Raw genomic sequence first — 22,380 nt, forward strand, 5'->3', positions numbered from 1 at the left:
TTCAGCTTGTTTCCTAGTGATCCGTGCCTCTTTTGAGGATGATCAGTAAGGGAGTTTTGTTAATCTTATTATGATCTATCCATCCATGCCTTTGTTTGCAATTATGGAGCACCCTAGCTTGAGTCAATCGAGCTCTACTCTTGCTTCGTTGCGAATCTGGGCAGATCGTCAACTCGTTTGCGATTTTGCCGATGTTATTGTAGTTGATCCGTGCATGATATGCCATTGTTCTTGCCATGTCTAGCTTGTATTTTGTGCCTTCTTAATGGATGTATGCCTGCCTTGCCATGACTTGCACCGTGGTGAGTGCATCGAGCTCGTTTACATGCCTTCATGAGTTATATTTCAACATGTCTCAGTTTTCACTAAGTCTGAAAACTGATTGTGTTTTAGCTATGTTCATGTGCCTGTTAGTATATTTTGTGAACCCTTTTGGCCCCAGGTTACTTTGGGTCTTTTGTTAAGCTTGCTGAGTATCTCCATGCCATGTTCTTACTTGTCTTAATCAGGTCATGTATCATGTTGTTTTGTTGCACCGAAGAGGGCTTCGTGATTTGAAATTTCAGACAAGTGTTGATTTCAGTAAGTCTGAAATCTATTTTGCATTTGCGTTTTTGCCATGCTTGTTTGAACCTGTTAATGGGTGAATTGGCCGTAGCTCAGTGCTAGACTTTTGTTAAGCATCATGTGTGAATCCCTGCCATGTATTTTGGTGTCATGTTTGGTGGCTATAGCATGTTCATTTCGTTGCATTTAGATGCCTACTTGCTGTAAATCGCGGACCGGTGCCATTTTTGAATCGCTTGCCATTTCCAAACCGTAACTCCGATTCCGGTGTTCTTTATATCGTTTTCAAGCGATTTCATCTCATCTTTCCAGTGGCACCCTTGGAATTCCAAGTTGAGGCCAGGTTCATGCATTTCCTGTCATATCTTGCATTTTGCATCCCGCATCGCATCCCGCATAGCATATCATCATTGCATCATATCGCTTGATCCTTGCACGTGGTTGATTGTATCCTTGTTGATTGTTTGTCTTGTTTGGGTAGAGCCGGGAGACGAGTTTGCTAACGAGGAGCCCGTTTTGAGTTTGCTTTTGAGGATCCAGTCAACTCTGACAACTGTGCAGGCAAGATGATCATACCCTCGAAATCACTACTATCTTCGCTATGCTAGTTTGCTCGCTCTTTGCTATGCCAATGCTACGATGCCTACCATTTGCTTGTCAGCCTCCTAAATTGCCATGTCAAACCTCTAACCCACCATTGTCCTAGCAAACCGTTGATTGGCTATGTTACCGCTTTGCTCAGCCCCTCTTATAGCGTTGCTAGTTGCAGGTGAAGATTGGAGGCCGTTCCTTGTTGGAAGATTTATTTACTTGTTGGGATATCATTATATTGCTATGTTATCTTAATGCATCTATATACTTGGTAAAGGGTGGAAGGCTCGGCCTCTCGCCTAGTGTTTTGTTCCACTCTTGCCGCCCTAGTTTCCATCATATCGGTGTTATGTTCCCGGATTTTTGCGTTCCTTACACGGTCGGGTTATAATGGGAACCCCTTGATAGTTCGCCTTGATTAAAGCTTTTCCAGCAATGCCCAACCTTGGTTTTACCATTTGCCACCTAGCCTTTTCTTTCCCTTGGGTTCTGCAGACTCAAGGGTCATCTTATTTTAACCCCCCCCCCCCGGGCCAGTGCTCCTCTGAGTGTTGGTCCACCTGTCAGCTGCCGGTGGCCACCAGGGGCAACTCTGGGCTGGCCTACCCGTACCTAAGACAATCTGAGTGTGCCCCGAGAAAGAGATATGTGCAGCTCCTATCGGGATTTGTCGGCACATTCAGGCGGTGTTGCTGGTCTTGTTTTAACCTGTCGAAGTGTCTTGAGTTACCGAGATACCGAGTCTGATCGGAACATCTTGGGAGGAGGTCTATTCCTTCGTTGACCGTGAGAGCTTGTCATGGGCTAAGTTGGGACTCCCTTGCAGGGATTGAACTTTCGAAAGCCGTGCCCGCGGTTATGGGCAGATGGGAATTTGTTAATGTCCGGTTGTAGATAACTTGAACCTTAATTAATTAAAATGAATCAACTGAGTATGTTACCGTGATGGCCTCTTCTCGGCAGGGCCCGGGAAGTGGACACGGTGTTGGAGTTATGCTTGCGCAGGTTGTCCCTCTAGATTCTCGCTCGCGCTTTGCCTCCTCTTCTCGCTCTCTTTTTGTGAATAAGTTAGCCACCATACTTGCTAGTCGCTTGCTGCAGCTCCACTCATATTTAACCTTGCCATACCTATAAGCTTAAATAGTCTTGATCGCGAGGGTGCGAGATTGCTGAGTCCCTGTGGCTCACAGATTACTATTACACCAGATGCAGGTCCAGGTGATTCCGCTCCAGGTGACGAGTACGATCTCAAGTGGGAGTTTGACGAAGACTCTCAGCGATACTACGTGTCTTTTCCTGACGATCAGTAGTGGTGCCTAGTTGGGGTTTGATCGGGACCGTGTCGCATGTTGGGTTCTCTTCTATTTTGGCACCGTAGTCGGGCCATGAGTGTTTTGGATGATGTAATGTTATTTATGTTCTTGATTGACGTGGCGAGTGTAAGCCAACTATGTTCTCCCCTTTATTATTCATGTTACATGGGATGTTGTGAAGATTGCCTAACTTGTGACATATGCCTTCAATGCGATTATGTCTCTAAGTCGTGCCTCGACACGTGGGAGCTATAGTCGCATCCAGGGTGTTATATTCGACAACCTCCGAACATACAACATCAAGCTCAATCCGGAAAAATGCATCTTCGGCATACCAGCCGGAATGCTCATGGGTTTCATTGTCTCCAGTAGAGGTATTGAAGCTAATCCAGCTAAAATCCGAGCTTTGTTACAGTTGGCTACCCCAACAGACCTCAAACAAATCCAAAAGTTAACTGGAAGTGTGGCGGCTCTAAGCCGCTTTATCTCCTGCTTAGGAGGAAAGGCTTTACCCCTTTATCGCCTCCTTCGGTGCACTGAACACTTCAAGTGGACGGACGCGGCCACAGCCGGATTGGAAGAAATAAAGGCCATCTTGGCAACCAACCCAATCCTGGCCACGCCAAACATCGGCGAACCAATGTTGTTGTACATTGCGGCAACTCATCAAGTTGTAAGCGTGGTGCTCGTTGTCAAACGGGAAGCGGACGGACATAAATTCCCTCTTCAGAAGCCGGTATACTATGTATCCACTGTCCTCACTCCATGCAAATCACGGTACCCGCATTAACAAAAGATAGCATATGCGGTATTCACGGCATCGCGGAAGCTGCGACACTACTTTCAAGAGTGTTCGATTACAGTAGCCTCGGAAGTGCCACTTAATGATATTATAAACAACCGTGACGCTACGGGCCGGATGGCCAAATGGGCCATTGAGCTCCTCCCATTTGACATAACATAGAAACCTCGACGAGCCATTAAGTCGCAAGTATTGGCCGACTTCGTCGCCGAATGGACGGAGGTTGAACTCCCTAAAGAGTACGGCGCATACTCCAATTGGATCATGCACTTCGACGGTTCTAAAATGCTGGCTGGTCTAGGGGCTGGCGTCGTCCTGACGTCCCCAACCAGAGATACCATTCAGTATGTATTGCAAATATTGTATACAGACTCCAATAATGCAACCGAATACGAAGCTCTGTTGCATGGTCTTCGGATGGCAGTCTCCATGGGCATTCAACGCCTGGAGGTGCGTGGGGATTCAAACCTCGCAATATCCCAAATAAATGGAGACTTTGACGCCAAGGATCCAAAAATGGCGGACTATCAAAATGCCGTCCTAAAAATGTCAGCTCGGTTCGAGGGGCTCGAATTTCACCATGTGGCTCGGAAAAACAATCAGGCGGCGGATATCCTCGCCCGCATCGGCGCAAAACATGATGCGGTCCCCCCCCCAACATATTTTTGGAAAGGCTATTCAAGCCATCCGTAGTATGGGAAGGGGACACCGGTAACAACAGTCCGGACCCGGCCAAAATACCCGATACCGAACTCTCTGACACAATCGGAGGCTCCGCCACCGAAATAACACCTTCAGCCCACGAAATAATGGCCGTTATTGCCCCGTGGACAGAACCATTCTTGGCCTACCTAACTAGACAGGAACTTCCAGAGGACCAAAATGAGGCACGCTGCATAGTGCAGCAATCCAAGGCCTACAGGGTCCATGAGGGAGAATTGTACAAAAAAAGCACTACCGGAGTCCTTCAAAGGTGCATCTCCGAAGAGGAAGGACGGAATCTTTTGGCAGAAATTCACGCCGGACTCGGCAGTCATCACGCCGCAGCCCGGGCTCTTGTAAGCAAGGCCTTCCATACAGGATTCTATTGGCCAACGGCCCGGGCAGATGCACATTACTTGGTCCAACGCTGCGCTGGTTGCCAGCTCTTTGCAAATCAAAGCCACACGCCACCCACCGCCCTCTGAACAATCCCCATTACATGGCCCTTTGCGGTCTGGGGGCTTGACATGGCTGGACCCCTTAAAGGGGGAACCCACAAGAAAAAATACTTATTGGTCATGGTGGATAAATTCACCAAATGGATAGAGGCCAAACCTGTTAAAACAGCCGAATCCGGACCAGTGATAGACTTCATATCCGGGGTTGTACACCGTTATGGCGTCCCCCACAGCATCATCACTAATAATGGCACGAACTTCACGGCCGACGAGATAAAACTCTGTGCAGCAAAATGGGCCTCAAGCTCGATTATGCCTCAGTCTATCACTCACAAACCAACGGTCAAGTCGAGTGAGCAAACGGTCTTATAATGAGCGGCATTAAACCCAGATTAGTGCGGTCCTTAACAGAGCCTAACACGCACTGGGTAGAGGAGCTCGACTCCGTACTCTGGGGGCTGCGGACCACGCCGAATCGTAGTGCCGGATATACACCCTTCTTTATGGTGTACGGCGCAGAGGCAGTCTTGCCCTGTGACATAATTCATGACTCACCTCGAGTGCACATGTACGAAGAAAGAGAAGCCGAGCTCGATTGACAGGACAGTCTGGACACCTTGGAGGAGGAGCGTGACGTAGCCAAAGCCCGTTCCGCATTTTATCAGCAACAGGCTTGCAGATACCAAAGCAGAGAAGTACGGGCCAAAACTTATAACATTGGCGAACTAGTTCTACGCCTGCCGGATAAGAAAAAGAACAAACTCGAGCCCAAATGGGAAGGTCCCTTCATTATTGACCAAGTTCTGACCGGTGGAGCGTACCGACTGCGGGATGCATCGACTAGTCGACTCGAGCCGAACCCATGGAACGCGGCCAGGCGCCGAAGATTCTACGCCTAGCACCGGACTCTAAGTTAGTCCCCTCCCTTTGTCCATTTTTTGCATATGCATTATCTGTCTTGTTTTTCTTTCTTTTATTATTTCTCTAGGCTTTCAAGGGTCACCTTGTGCCTCGCCTGCACATTACAGATGCGCTAGCCGCACTCTTCATACCTGGGGGCTTCTTTCACAGAAGCTTAAATTATTTATCTGGGCTTCATGTCCCACACATGTGTTATACTTCCGCATGTAACTTTTTTCACCATTATATGCATCGATATGACTTAAGTTTTGGCCAAGCTGGGTTGCCTGGCTCTTGTATTTATGCCCTACGTTCCTGTTAATTCGGCTAGGGCATAAGGGGAGCACCTCTGCAATTGTTACTGTCGGGTCAGCCGGATGTGTACCTCGGACTGGGTGAAGCCGAAATCTAGCGTTCTTAAGGGAATATTCGGTCGGTGAACAAAAGATGATTTTTATTTATTGTCCATATCTGCCCCCAGATGTTTTTCCTGCGTTTCCTATCGCAGTCCAGACATGCACTTTAGGGCATGCTTACCCAGGGAAAGGAACCCTTAACGGAACTATTCTCCCTGGAAGATGTTTCTTACTACCCATGTAATATAACATAACTAGTTGGGCACTTGTCTGATAAAGCACTAATGACCCCTACGCCTGGTCTCCACGCATACACCGGTTCTTATATAACTGAGCGGGTATTCGGATACACTCCGGACTATTGGGCCTAGAGGTTGAAGCGAAAAGGTCGGCAACGACAAATGATATACAATCCGGCTAGAAGGCATTATACACGTCACTTTAATTACATAGTCATGTAGATTGACTAAATTCCTCTTCTATACCATCCAACAGGCGGTCTAGCTTACAATCCTGTTGAGAATACTTTGCGACTAGTTCTACTTGCCCATAAACTAAGCTAACGGGGATCTCTTTTCCGTCGGGCCCCATAGGTCCGACTTCGGCCAAGTGATTTGGGTCTGCCTTGGTATACCGCATCTTCACCATGACCCAGGCTTCTTTGGCACCCTGTCAGCAGGCTGGTATCTTCCATAATCGGAAGTGCTGCCGTGCTCCCTTGAGCTTCTCCGCAAGCTCGGCAACACCCTCTGGCAGGGAGAGGGGCGGCCACAAGGCCTGGGCAACACCCTGCATCACCTGCCGAACTTGTTCGTGCAGATGTGACAGTTCGGACAGAAGATCACCCGCAGACCCGGGCATTTATTCCACGGGACAACCCGTCAGCATACCTACAGACATAACGTTGTTAGTCGACTTCTTCGCCGAACTCCTTTAAAAGGATTCGTTCAAGCACTTACTGAAAATGTCGCGCCGAAGCCGCTTATTCTCCTTCTCGGAGTCTGCAAGGTGGCCACGAACGTCTTTTAGTTCCACGCTTAGCTTAATATTGGCATCTTGGAGATTGTTTTTCTCCCGCCTAACTTCAGTCAGCACGTGTTTGCCAGCCTCTAGTTGTCGCATAACATGTTGGACCTCCGGATTCTCTCCGGATTCATCTGCAACATCTGTTGTTTGATCTGCAGCCACGCCGCACACTATATGGTAACCATCATTCTTTAAAGTAAATGTTACCAGCGGGAGGCTTTTTCTGTTCCAGAAATGCGGCAACAGCGGCCCGCAGTTGGGTCTTGCATTCCTCCAGCTCCTGGGACAGCCTAGTATTCTTCTTTGTAAGAACCTGCACAATAAAGAGTATACTTAAATCAGTTCTGCTAACTGTTTCAAGTCTCAGGGGCTACTGATACATATAAATCACCAGAGTCACTCACCCGTACATCCTTTACATACTGATCCGTGGCTCTGGCTAGACCATCTTGAGCGACATGGAGGTACGCCTCTCCAGAATTGAAGGCATCAAATGCCTCTGGTGAGAAACAAGCGTCACGGAGTACGGCCCGACGGCGCCTATGATTCATGGCGCTTTCCACTTCTGAGTTAGTAGCGGATAATCTATTCGCATCCTCTGTAGGGGGATTATCCGGCACCTGCCCCATATCGGCTTCCGCCTCTATGTCCGGTCCTAGCGCCCGACTGGTGGAGGCGTGATCGGCAACATCGCCGGACATATTTCGGCGAGTATTTTTTCTATTAAAGAAACACGGGTGTCATTACATTTTGAGAAAGACAACAACCAAGGAGCGGGGTTTGTATACCTTTGAGCCGGCGTCTCCGTCCTGACCGCCTTCCTTTTTGGCCTACCCGGCCTCGGCGCCTCTGGTTGGCGAGTTGCTGCAGGTTTGGCAGGGCGTCCCGAATGCCTTCCCTGTAAAAAATGCCATGTGTATATGGTGGGTGAAGTGTTTAAAAGGGGATCATAGTTTTTGGAGTTAGGATTTTTTGGTTTTTCTTACTTGCGATGCAGGGAGCAGTCCGGGATAGTCGGTCGTAATGGCCACCATGGCATCGTCGCAGCTTAACTGATAGAACTGCCGGTCTATCAGCTCCACAGAGATAACTGAATCTTCTTCAAGTCCGGAGTCGAGGGCCCGGTCAGGGTCCTCTGATTGTGGAGAAGGGCTGCAGACCTCCTTTATGGCTTTTCGCAGTTCCTGATGCAAAGTGGCAAGGTGAATACTTACGACAAAGAATGCGGGAAAAATGGGAGCAGGGGAATATAACTTACCCAGCTTGGAGGATTGTACATGGAGAATCCATCCCGTGGCTTGATGCAGGTGAACTCCTCTTCCTCACCCTTGAACTGTTCGGACAGAATTTTTGCTCGAGCGGTAGCATTGTCCGGACCCTTACGCCCGCAGCGGGTCGCGTCATCCGCCCCGTTATAACACCACAAGGGGTGCCCACAATATTGAAGTGGCTGCACTCCCCGCATTATGCAAATCGACATAACTTCGATTATTGTCAATCCTGATTGAGCCAGTGCTTTGATCCGGTTCATCAGATAGAGGACATCCCTGTTGTCTTCCGCCTGGCGGCTCCGTGGGCGCCAACTTCGGCGCTTCTTCAGAGGAGCATTGTTGAACTCAGGAAGACCCTGCCGAACAGGGTCCGGAAGGGGAACGTCCTCCATATAAAACCATTCTGAAGGCTAGTCTTCGGATGGCTTCTTCGGGGTACCGTACACGTATCCGGTATCGGCGATGCGCCATATTTCGGCTCCACCCACTTGATAAAGTGATTCCCTCTGTGTGCGAGGGATGAGGCAAAATAGCCTTTTCCACAGCTCGAAGTGAGCCTCGCAGCCCAGGAACAACTCGCAGAGAGCAACATAGCTGGTGATATGTAGAATGGAGGCAGGGGTGAGATTGTGTAATTGGAGGCCGTAGAACTCCAGGAGCCCGTGGAGAAACGGATGAATTGGAAATCCGAGTCCCCTTAGTAAATAAGGAACAAGGCAAACCTGTTCCCCCATGGAGGGACAGGGAAAGCTCTCCACTTGCTCCCCGCCATTGTAGGTGGCAAGCCCGGCTCGAACGGGCACCATATACGTCGGAGGGAGAAATCCCTTAGTCTGCAGTTCGACTAATCGACTGTGCGGGACTGAACACCTCTCCCAATCACCGGGCTTAGGGCTACGGGGGCGGGAGGAGGAGCTGCGGACGTCGGCCATGCTGGAATGGATCTTTTCGAAACGCGCTCTGATGGATTCTCGCTGGGGGGAGGATGGTATGGATCAGATCTAAGAATCCCCGTCCCTTTAATAGACAATTTATTTATTTGGCTAGGGGGCGAATGTAAAAACGCCCTGGCACCTCGTATTCATTCGACGCGTGGGAGATAGCCCTTATTGGGCACAGAAGCCAAGAGGTCCGAACATTTATGGTACCGGACACTGCATACAAACACTTGGAAATTGGAGAAGAACCTGCCTTGCAATGCCGAAGACAATACTGCGTGCCGGACTCATCTTCATTGAAGCCTGGTTCTGGAGCTACTGAGGGAGTCCTGGATTAGGGGGTCTCCAGATAGCCGGACTATATACTTTGGTCGGACTGTTGGACTATGAAGATACAAGATTGAAGACTTTGTCTCGTGTTTGGATGGGACTCTACTTGGCATGGAAGGCAAGCTAGACAATACGGATATGTATATCTCCTCCTTTGTAACCGACCTTGTGTAACCCTAGCCCCCTCCGGTGTCTATATAAACTGGAGGGTTTTAGTCTGTAGGACAACATACAATCATACCATAGGCTAGCTTCTAGGGTTTAGCCTCTCTGATCTCGTGGTAGATCTACTCTTGTACTACCCATATCATCAATATTAATCAAGCAGGACGTAGGGTTTTATCTCCATCAAGAGGGCCCGAACCTGGGTAAAACATCGTGTTCCCTGCCTCCTGTTACCATCCGCCTTAGGCGCACAGTTTGGGACCCCCTACCCGAGATCCGCCGGTTTTGACACCGACAGTATGCCTTTGTGGATCCATATGGAATTGCGGCCTCCAACTGATTTGGGGTATCTGGACCCTGATGGTCGTGCAAAAATGATCATACCTTTGTTGGCAGTCTCAACCTTTGACAGTCATGATTTTCTTTGTGAGGATACCTTACTGGAATACCTTGGCCACACTTGTCCTTGATTCTTCGTATGACCCAAGACGTGATTAGTGCAATATTTTTTACATTATTCCTTGTGTCTATTTTCTGACCTGGGTCTGCACACATATGACATATACCGGGGTTTTTAGTTGTATGGAGCTCATTGCTGAGGCCAATCATACAAGAAGGTGACAAGATTTTAAGGCATCCCCTTGTCAGTTGCGGGAATAATGACCTTGATGACCATTGTCAAGACTGCTGATTCTGTGATGTCATCTCCAAATCTTGTAGATCCTTGTAATTCATGAGATTATCTCTGCTTATTTTCCTTTGCCTGACTCGTGAGGTTGTGGGATCCTCACTTTCCTTAGGTATATCTGCTGGATCCTTGCCGCAACCTCGTATGAGTGACTTATATGATTGGGGATGCATGCTCATCATCTGTGTAAGAATCATATGCGACCAAACATTGGATTTCTGAAGAAGACTTATGCCCTGACGGATTTGTGCTTCCGACAAAATGTTGCAAGTCTGATTCTTGAGCAGTACTGTCATACCTTGGCAACTTATCATATAACCTCTGAGGACGGTGTATTAGTATGATACTGACGCAGATTGAATGGATTATGAGAGAAGCCATCCAAGTAGCTTGCTGAGGAAGACTTGTTATCTTCTGCTCAAATCTTTTGTCTGGGTATCGTGCAGAAGAAGGCTCTATAGGTTACACATGAAGCTTGGTCTGATTATTGTGCTGGAGAAGCCTGAGTTATGTACTTGAGAAGCTTCTCCTCGGGTTTGCTTGTTGTGAAAAATTCATTTTCGTCTATCAGAAGCTTTTACCGAGGTATCTTGCTGAGAAAGACTGGGTATCTTGGACCGGAAATTGTGCACATATCAGGCTGAGGAAATTAGAGGAGCCTTTCATCATAAATTTCTTCTGATAATGTGTGGAAGAAGACTGAGTTTCTTACATCCAAAGCTTCATACTATGATATGCAGACTGAAATCCACACACACACACATCCATAATATTCGGCGGCTGATTATTTGCATGAGAAAATTTGTTTGACTATCTTCCTTGAGCATATCACATTCTAACTTTATTTCAGATGATAACATATTTCAAGCATCATGCATTGCTGAGCCAAAATTTTGTATATGATCCATACATTCGACTGAAAATGTACCGTTGATCTCGTACCTGACTTGTCTTGTTGCTGACTTGATCATTACTATTGTGAGGATTGTGTACTGATGTAGACTTGAGTTATTCGTACTATTGTGAGGAGTGCACACTAATGCAAAATTGATTATCAGCCTCAACATCAGATATTCCCCATTTCACTGTAGTCGGCTGAGAATTCCATTCTGTTTAGCTGAGGTTCCAAATATTTGAAATCCTTATCACTTCTTCAGGTGCGGTGTCGATTGATGAGCAAATCTTTATAGGGGAAAAATAATGTAACATCGGGGCCCAAAAAGAAAGAAGCAAAAGAAAACTCAACTAAACAAAAGCACACAACAACAATCAATTCACACACAATCAATGTCACATATTACTGCTAGTCACACAATATGCATGCCTACTTAAGCACACAAATCTCACAGGGTCTCTGGTTCTACGATCTAGCATGCTGTGACGGTGTGCACGAGGACGAATAAATGTGTGGAAGAATTGGTGTAAACAACGCTACACCAAGTGCTAGCTTAGCCAAGCAGCAACCTGAACTAGCTCGGAGGCGAGGACACACTCGGTAATCATGTAGTGGGACATGAAGGTCGCGACCACATTATCATCAAGTGGACGGAAAAAGATCCGTACTCATCCAAGGAATAGGATAGCGGGGGGAAACTGAGGCTGCTGACATTGCCCTTTCTTGATAACTAAGATCATTGAGGGTTGCCAACATGACAGAATGAAGAGCGATTTGGCATAGAAGCATGTCCATCACCGAAACGATAGACGGGGCTGAAAGGAGGATATCGGCGATATACCTTAGCACCAGTTTTGCAAATGGTGTCGGGATCACTTGGCATCACTCTGCTGGGACAGAAATGACACCAAACACCGAAGAACGAGCAAGAAAAGAAAACTAGAGAAATGAAAAGGCTGAGCTGTAGTGGATCCGAACTAATGCCAGCTACACTCACCAGATAATCTGTTAGCAACAAATACTAAGGCTATATGCATGCTATGCAACAAACAAATGGAGCAACCAAATGCAATAAACAAGCCGGACTTTAAGCTACTGATTTCTACCATTTTCTACCGCTCGCGCTGACCAGGGCGTCCTACAGCTAGACCTACTCTGATACCAAGCGTTGTGGCACCCCGGCTCAGAGGAATCAGAATGCCCCGTATTCCAGCCCAGAGATCGAGGAGAAGTCTTCTGGAATACGGCACTGCTTAGCATAGAACAAACTAGCTTTCTATTATTACACGAATGTGAATACAAGGTCTCCGATATTACAATGAATAACATCGGCACGGCGATACTACGCCTGCCATGGTTGCTCTATGCAAGAAGCAGAACAACACGATGCAGTGGAACAACGACGACGGTGGTGAACTCCACTCCGCAGGGACTCTGGCCAGAACGTTTATCCTAGCTCGCATGAACAGAAACCACGACAAGCAATCAAGCAATCACGGCATGACCTGCAAACTGGCATGACACGCCAGGTGAGTACATTGAATGTACTTGCAAGCTCACAATAACCAGAAGCATTCAAGACAAACAACATCATGGCAATTACAGGTTAAGCAGGAATTATCATGAGATCATCAGGATAACATGGCATGAACAACATGAACATAATACTCCTAGAACAATATGAGCATGGCATGAACATATAAACCTGACAATACTAGCATGCAACATGATGACACTATATGCATCACTTATTCTGCTCGGGTTACCTCATAACCAAACGGTGATCCTTCCGGCGATCACAACCATGACCAACACTCGGTCTCAAACAGTGATCCTTCTGGCGATCACAACCATTACCAATACTTGGTCTCAAATAGTGATCCTTCCGGCTATCACAACCATGAAAAATACCTGGCCTCAAACGGTGATCCTTCTGGCGATCACAACCAACTTATCTCATCATAGAACCGTGGTTGTTATTAAGCACATTATTATTATTACTGTTGACTCATAGTGTGACCAACTACGAACTAGGCCCTTAACCGCGGGCACGGCTATCGATAGATTTAATATACACTCTGCAGAGGTTAGTACACTGTACCCACACTACGGAATCCATGGCCTCGCACTCCCTTTTGGGTGTACCAACGGCGTTCTGACAAAACCGATCTACTGCCATGACACTCTCCCGGTCACTCCGACTCACTCCCCACTGGGCTAGTCCTGGGTGGCCCCGTGTCTACCAAAGACACAACGACCACCGTCGTGGCCAAACAAAAATGGTCCCAAACGGGGACCCGGATCCATAACAACGACAACAACAACGGGCACACAAGGCTTATGTCCGCCTACCTGATTAGGGTTGCGATCGCCCATAACCTTCCCTCGTTGGAGGCACCGGCGAGAGGCACGACAATAGACCTAGTTAGGACCTTCCCATAAAGGTAAGTGTGGTTGCACTGGTCAGTTCGATATGGTGGCACCATGACTCAGCCAACAGTTGTTCAAGTTCAATTTAATCCAGTTAAACATGAATGCAATATGCTGAGCCATGATAAACTTAACATGATGCAATTACAATGCATGAGCATGATATCAACATAAGCACGGGTGCAACATAACTATCCACCATATCAACAATGAATCATCTCCAACTGAGCATGGCATAATGACGAGCATGAATATTACAAGTACAACACTACTCACAGCATAACATGACCACTAGCATCAACCATAAATACCATGCAAGACCTCATCAATAACATTACTGAGTAAACACTTAATCAACTAGCAGCAAAGGAACAATGCATATTAACAATACTTGGTAACCGATGTTAGTCATGCACCGAAGAACATGACAAACCCAACATGTACTACTATCAAGCATAGCAATATGAAAGTAATACTAACAAGTAGTTCATGATAACAAGGTGCAAGAAACATAGCATGACGATAATCACCGATCCACAAGCATGACCGGAACTACAATAGCAGTAGCAAAACAAACATATAGTTATTAAAGATTCAATTTGAGAACCAATGCTACTTCATGGCTATCGTGAAAATGGTGGTTGTGGCTTGCCTGGGGATGAAGAAGGCACCGAGGAGAAGTGAGAGAAGCTCGCGAAAAGATTTGCTGGAAATAGTTCTCTCTCGAAGGGGCTGTTTACATGCAAGGGCAAAAGGGTCATTTCTAGTATATCAAACCATAGTGAAAATGAAACCAATAGAACGGGCTCAACGAAACGAAGACGTGGGCTTTGGATTCACCTCATTTGAAGTTGTGGTTGAGATGAAGTTCAGGGACCGATCTGTAAAAGAATCTCTACAAATAGGCCCCTGAGAGAGAAAACAGAAAACACATTTTTAGGAAATACGTCTTCAGAACATAGAAAGCGCATTTTCGGATAAAGCAGGAGTGGAATACGCTTACATCGCGCGAAAACATACTTTCTGAAGTACACTTCCACTTAAGCACATGGACAGTGGCGGGGCCGGGCATGGGGTTGCTGACATGCAGGTCCCGGGGGGTGGGACCCGTCACTTATCCACATTGGCATTTGGGGTCAACATGTAGCGGTGGGACCGGCGGCCTGGGGCGCTGCCAGGTGGGGTCCGGGGTGATGTGGGGTCCACCCGGCGCGGTGTCTTCTTCCTCCTTGCTGCCTCCCTAATCAGAGACAGAGGAGTGAGGCAGGGAGGAGGCCGACAACGGGGCGGGCAGCTCCGGCCGTCCCATGCTCAGGCGAGAGCACCGGTCGGTTTGGGGCGGAGTGTTGCGACCATCTAGACGAGAAGAGGGTGCCGGGGAGGACCAGGGCGACGGGGCTCGCGGCGACAGGGAGGTGGTAGAGGGCGGCGGCCGTTCTCGGGGCACGGCCCTAGGGATGCTCCAGCAAGGTGGAGATAGGGTAGGGAGGTTCGCCGGACTCCGGGGAAGCCGACGGTGGTGGCTAGGGGAAGAGTAGGGCTCTGGTGGCCGCGAATTTAGGATGAGGAGGCCCACGGCCATGGCGGCAATGGTGGAGTAGGGGAGCTCCAGAGGCTCGGGCGAATGGATGGGGAGGTTGCTAGGAGTGAGGGGGGCTGGTGGTGAGGTCGAACGGCCTCGGGTGGGCTATATATAGCCGGGCGAGGGAGGCCGTGGCCGAGTGCCGCCGCTCGAGCTCGGCCAAAGCTCTCACGAGGCTCAGCGAGCACGGGCGAGCATGGGAACACGACGAGGGGGAGTGCGGACGAGCTACAGAGGTGCATAGTGCAAGAGGGGCCGAGGGCGCAGAGGAGGAAGACGCTGCGGCGCCATTAAAGCTCGATCGGACATAGTGTGCCCGTGGGCGCGCAACGACGAGCGCTGACGGAGGGGGAAAGGGATCCAGGAGGATGGCGACGACGCGGTAAAATGGTGAGACATGCTGAAGAGCGCGAAGACGACGAGAGGGAGAGGGGTCGGAGCTAGAAGACACCCTGGACGTGGCCAACGCCAGCAGAGCGCGCGCAATGCATGCCAAAGCTCGTGATCACCGCATTCACTAGTGCCCATAGTGCCACAAGCTAAGCCAAACGATGTCTGGGGTGGAGTCTTCCTGGGGAGGTTGCAACTGCGGTGGTAGTTTGGTTAAAAGGGCTCTGGTTAAAAGGCAATCACCCTCTGAAGTTTACTGCAGTGAACTTGGATGAGCACTGGTGATCAACAGGAAGGTGATTGGGAGAAATGGAGTTGTCTGCGAGGTTTAGGGTAAGAAGTACTTTCACCCTAGTAACTTGGAGAGGATTAGGACCAGGATTTAATGTAGTTGCTTAACAACCACATAAACTGGTCCAGAAATGAGATTTGGATGATGCACTCACATGGTGATGCCACTTGACCTCAAATTTGGCAAGGCTTAGGGATTGGGATATAGTAAGATGCTATAAAAATTTCATGCCATTTGGAAATACCAAAGTGGCACTTGCTTCACAAACATCTTCACTGACCAGAATCTTGAATAATTCTAGATGAGTATTGGCTTGATTAATTGGTCCCAAATTTGGTGGAGAGAAGTTATTTGGGTAGGAGAACAATCTGGTAATTTATCAGGATTTTTGAAGCAATATAAAATGCACTTGCTTCACAACCTGAAAATTTTACCAGAAGCAAAGATTTGGTCATGTGCTCACATAGATGATTGGGTGGGGCTGAAATTTGGAGGAGCCTAATTATATGAGCACATGAATAGGCATGCAAAATTTCAATTCATTTGGATAACCCTAGCTAGCACTTCCTTCACAAAGGCTTCCCTCATATAGGAACTTTGAAAAATCACTAAGGAAGTTTGGCTAGGCAAATAAAGTTGAATTTTGGCACAAGTCAATTATTTGTTCAGGAAAAGATGTCCAAAAAGTTTGGGGTCAAATGGGCAAAGATAAATAACACTTGCTTCACAATGTGCCATTTAGGACATAATAGGAAATGGTTTTATTGAGCATGATGAGAAATATGGCCAATGAAATATTTTACCATATTTGAGGAAGATATGATCCAAACAATTTATAAGAATTATTTGGGGATTTTTGGATGGACAGAAATATAGGTCGCTTCACAACCTAGGGCACAGGGTTATTCCTTTAATAGAAAAAGGAATTTTCCCTAGACAAATAAATTAGGGTTTGGTCAAGCAGTGGAGTGGCATGATCTTGGCAAGGTTTTGAGAATCATGAGTCACTTGGGAGAGGAAACAAAGATGATTTCCCAGGTGACAAGGCCACAGAACCACTCCAAAAAAACTGAGCAAAGACCAAATAAATCATAAGAAAAAGGAAAGGGCCAAAATCCAGGTTGTTACACGCAGGGACGCTATGGTCAAGACCATCTCCTGCAGTTCCTCATCCACATCGCCTCTATGGCCTCCCCTACTGCTCCGCATCCAGGCACAACACCCCTGTCGCCATCTCTTGTCGCGACCAGCTGCCCCGCCCCGAACACCATGTCTGCAAGCTGCTGCCTTCGGATGTGGTTGGTTTCTTTGGTCCATTTGGACATCGTCCCTGTTTCGTCGCCAAGTACCTGCTTGACCACCGAACCAGGACGCCGAGATTCAAAGTCCAAGACCTCCTCAAGTTCGAGTACCATGGGTACCACTACTGTCGCAAGAATCGAGACCGACAAGTTCGAAGACCCCAAGTACCATGACGACCGACGAATAGTACCACTACCTCCTATACCGTCGACCCCGTGGGTGCCATGTTCCTCTTCCTGAGTCGGCAAGTGCACAAGGACCCCGATCCCGAGAATGACTACCACACCGGAATGCCAAGTACATGGATACGCCAAGTTCCTCTCCGATGCGTATACGACTACCGTTGTTGTGGATCCAACAATATCTCTAAGATCGACTTCATGGACCGACAAGTACCACGACGACTGTTGTTCGCCAGGTACCCCTTCGGACCGCCAAGTTCGACTGCAATCGTCGTGAACCACTTCTAGAATGTGTACCACTACTTCCACTATGACGGTGTCGAGAACATCTACTTCCCCTACACCGCATGAAACCCGTCCGCCTCGAAATGCACGCTTTGAAGGTATAACGCCGAGATGACTACCCGTGGAACGTATGCATATGATGTGTGTATGAGATGGTTGCATGTATCTATTGCTCGCCACGCACGATGTATCACTTGCACGTTCCTCATTGTTTTCCATGCCGTCGACCCGTAGGAACCCAATAACCGGGATCACCCCACCATCTCTAGCATGTTCCGCACATCCGCACAGTTGCTCTTTTGCACTGGTATCTCAATGAGTTGTTGGATCATAGTAATGTTGTTGTGGCACCATTTATATTGTCGTTGCCTTGGCACCCCTTTCATTCTGCCATGGTGACCAAATGCTTCATAACATGCTCATGTCAATATTTTCACAAAATTGCATAAAACTTGTTTATGTCATCTGCATCATGATAACAACATTTAAGATGTTTAAAATCGTTGTTTGCTTTAAATTGCTAAATGACATGTGGGGATTTTATCGGAATTGTTGTTGTTTCTGGCCTCACTTAAACTTGCCTAGATAGGTAGTTTAATTATGCTTCACCTCTTGCCATGTTTAACAACATTTAATATTGTTGAGTAGCTTTAATGAGAGCGAACTAAATAATTAAATGTGGTGTTTCGTCAATACGCAACTCATTGCATATTGAGCTCCAATTAATTTGTAGTATTGTTTGTTGCACTTTGCCATGACATGCCTCATTAAACCAGACATGCATCATACTTGTTTGTGCACCATGCCATGATTATGCTTGTTTATTTACCATGTTGTTTGCTTATTTCCGTTTGTGCTTCTTATCGATAGTTCCTGTTTCGTTGCGATCATGAGGATTCGTTCGACTTTGTTGGTTCGTCTTCTTCATGGATCCGGTCTTCTTCCTAGCGGGATTTCAGGCAAGATACCGTCACCCTGGATCTCACTACTATGTTTGCTTTGCTAGTTGTCTCGATCCTATCACTATGTCGCGCCACCTACCACTTGTTTATCGAGCCTCCTAAATTGCCATGATAGCCCCTAACCTTTTCCACCGTCCTAGCAAACCGTTGTTTGGCTATGTTACCGCTTTGCTCAGCCATTCTTATAGTGTTGCTAGTTGCAGGTGCAGTTGCAGTTTGTTCCATGTTGGGACATGGATATCATGGGATATCACAATATCTCTTATTTAATTAATGCATCTATATACTTGGTAAAGGGTGGAAGGCTCGGCCTTTTTCCTGGTGTTTTGTTCCACTGTTGCCGCCCTAGTTTCCGTCATACTGGTGTTATGTTCCTTGATTTTGCATCCCTAACACGGTGAGGGTTTATGGGCCCCTCTTGACAGTTCACTTTGAATAAAACTCTTCTAGCAAGGCCCAACATTGGGTTTACCATTTGCCTAATAACAACTAAAACTTGCATAGGGACTTGCCGGCCCCCGAGGTCCCTTAATCAACCCCCAAGCCAGTGCTCCACATGAGTGTTGGTCCACCTACCTAGCAGTCGGCGGTGCCACCTCGGGGCAACTCAAGGTACTTGGCTATCGTCCACTTTGCATAGACAGAGTTGTCCTGAGAACGAGATACGCGCGGCTCCTATCGGGGTATCGACGCACCGGGTGGTCTTGATGGTTTTGTTTTACCATTGTCGAAATGTCTTGTGCACCGGGATCCCGAGTTTGATCGGATGTCCCGCGATGGAGGATTGTCTTCGAAGATCGTGAGCTTTTCATGGGCTAAGTTGGGACAACCCTGCAGGGTTTAAACTTTCGGGAGCCATGCCCCCAGTTATGTGGTAGAAGGGAATTTGTTAATATCCGGTTGTAGTAGACTTGAACTAAACTCAATTAGAATACACCAACCGCGTGTGTAACCGTGATTGTCTCTTTTCGACAAGGTTCAGGAAGAGAACACGATTTGGGTTATGTTTGAACGTAAGTAGTTCAAGACCACTTCTTGATCATTACTAGTTTGTGACCGGTGTGTAGTTTCTCATCTTATTCTTGTATTCGTAAGTTAGCCACCATACAATGCTTAGTCGCATGCTGCAACCTCACCACTTATCCATTCCGTACCCATTAAGCTTTGCTAGTCTTGATACCCATGGTAATGGGATTGCTGAGTCCTCATGCCTCACAGATTACTACAACAACAGTTGCAGGTACAGGTAATGCGATGCTCTGACGTGAGAGCGATGCTTGATTGTTTGGAGTTCTTCTTCCGCTTCTTCGATCAAGGGAATAGGTTCCTGGTCAAGGAGCCTGGGATTAGTAGGGTGGATGTCGTTCTTCTTTTTTGTTTGATTTCATCCGTAGTCGGATCCTGCTCTTTTGTATGATGATTGCTATGTATTGATGAACTGTTGTATTGATGTTGTAGCTTGTGGCGAGTGTAAGCCTTTATCTTGTATTCTCATCTATTCGGTACATGGTATGTTGTAATGATATCCACCTTGCTATGCGCTCGAAATGCGGTTGTGCCCCAATCATGAATTCATCACGTGATTGGGATAGAATCGCATCTTGGGCGCTGCATATTCCCACTTAGTGCAAATGGAGGCTGCTAGCAAATAGATTGAGAAGCAATCAACCAAGAAACAAAAATTCTCATAAACGAGCATTAAGCATAACTAACACTGAATAATGCACCACAAGTTGGGTGTAATTTCATTGCATAACTATTGAATTTCATGCTTGCATAGGGAATCACAAACCTTAACACCAATATTCTTACTAAAGCATAATTACTTGCCAACATGACTCACATATTCACATCATCATATCTAAAAACTATTACAAATAATCAAGTTTATTTTGTCTACTAATCTTCATGAAAGTTTTATTATATCCCTCTTGAATATCTATCACTTTGGGACTAGTTTCATATATTGACATTGCTTTTGACAAGCTTGAACAAATTTAAGTGAAGAACATGAGCATAAAAAAATTCATCTCTCAAAATAATATAAGTGAAGCATGAGAGAATTTCTTCAAAAATTTACTAACACTCAAATAAATCTAAGTGAAGCATGAGAGTATTTCTTCAAAAAATTAAAGCACACCGTGCTCAAAAAGATATAAGTGAAGCACTACAACAATTCCATAACTCCAAAAAATAAAGTGAAGCACATAGAGCAATTCTAACAAATGATATCATCATTATTTCTCTCTCAAATAGGTGTGTCCAGCAAGGATAATTGTGACAAACTAAAAAGCAAAACAAGCAAAGACTCATATAATACAAGACACTCCAAGCAAAACTCATGATATGCGATGAATAAAAATAGAGCTCCAAGTAGAATTACCAATGGTTGTTAGAAGAAAGAGGGGATGCCTTATGTGGCATCCCCAAGCTTAGTTGCTTGGTTCTCCTTGAATATTAAATTGGGGTGCCAAGGGCATCCCCAAGCTTAGGCTCTTTTCACTCCTTATTCCTTCATCCATCATGATCTTACCGAAAACTTGAAAACTTCAATCACAAAACTTAATAAAACCTTCGTGAGATCCGTTAGTATAATAAAGCAAATCACCACTCTAAGTACTATTACAAACCCATTCATATTTTATTATTGCATTATACCTATTGTATTCTAACTTTACCATGGCTTATACCCCCCCCCCCCGATATAATCCATAGATTCATCAAAATAAGCACACAATGCAACGAAAACAGAATCTGTCAAAAACAGAACAGTCTGTAGTAATCTGACTTTGTCAATACTTCTGTAACTCCAAAAATTCTGAAAAAGTAGGAAAACATAGGAAATTTGTATATAAATCTTGTGTAAAAAACTTAGAATTTTATCACGCTTCTGTGATTTTTAACAACTCTGCTACTCGGTGCAAAAGTTTTTGTTTTAACAAGATCAAATCAACTATCACCCAACATGATCCCAAAGGATTTACTTGGCACATACACTAATTAAAATATAAAAACACAATCATAATAGTAGCATAATTGTGGAAACACTCAAGAACAGAAAGGAAAAGGCAAAAAAATCATTGGGTTGCCTCCCAGCAAGCGATGTCGTTTTATGCCCCTAGCTAAGCATAATGCATAGATTCAAGTATTGTCATCTTTGGTTTTTTTCCCATAGGTTGCCCTCATAATTGATTCATATGCTGGCTTAATTCTTGTTCTAGGGAAGTGTTCCATCGCCTTTCTTACTGGAAAATTGAAATTTAATATTCCCTTCTTTCATATCAATCACGGCACCTATAGTTCATAAAAATGGTCTACCAAGTATGATGGGACAAGACGGATTGCAATCAATATCAAGAATAATAAAATTTATGGGCACATAGTTCCCATTTGCAAGAATAAGAACATCATTAATTCTTCCGAAAGGCTTTTTAATAGTGGAATCCGCCAAGTGCAAATTGAGAGAGCATCCTTCAATGTTGGTAAGACAAAGCACATCACATAGAGATTTCGGAATTGTGGAAACACTAGTACCCAAATCACACAAAGCAAAGCACTCATAATTTTTAATCTTGACTTTAATGGTAGGTTCCCATTCATCATATATTTTTTTAGGAATTGAAATCTCTAGTTCCAATTTTTCTTCCAAAGCTTTCATCATCGCTTCTACAATATGTTTAGTAAAAGCTTTATTTTGTTCATAGGCATTGGGTGAATTTATCATGGATTGCAACAAAGAAATACATTCAATCAAAGAACAACTATCATAATGAAATTCTTTGTAATCCGAAAGAGTGGGCACATCACTAGTTAAAGTTTTGACCTCTCCAAACCCACTTTTATCAATTTTTTCAACAAGATTTTCATCCTGCGAATTATAAGGACGCCCTCTATCTAAAGTTGAATCTTATTCAGTCCTCTTTTCATCAAGTTTAGTAGTACTAAATAAGGAA

Source organism: Triticum aestivum, chromosome 7A, assembly GCF_018294505.1.
Source record: "Triticum aestivum cultivar Chinese Spring chromosome 7A, IWGSC CS RefSeq v2.1, whole genome shotgun sequence".
In the NCBI taxonomy this organism is placed as follows: domain Eukaryota; kingdom Viridiplantae; phylum Streptophyta; class Magnoliopsida; order Poales; family Poaceae; genus Triticum; species Triticum aestivum.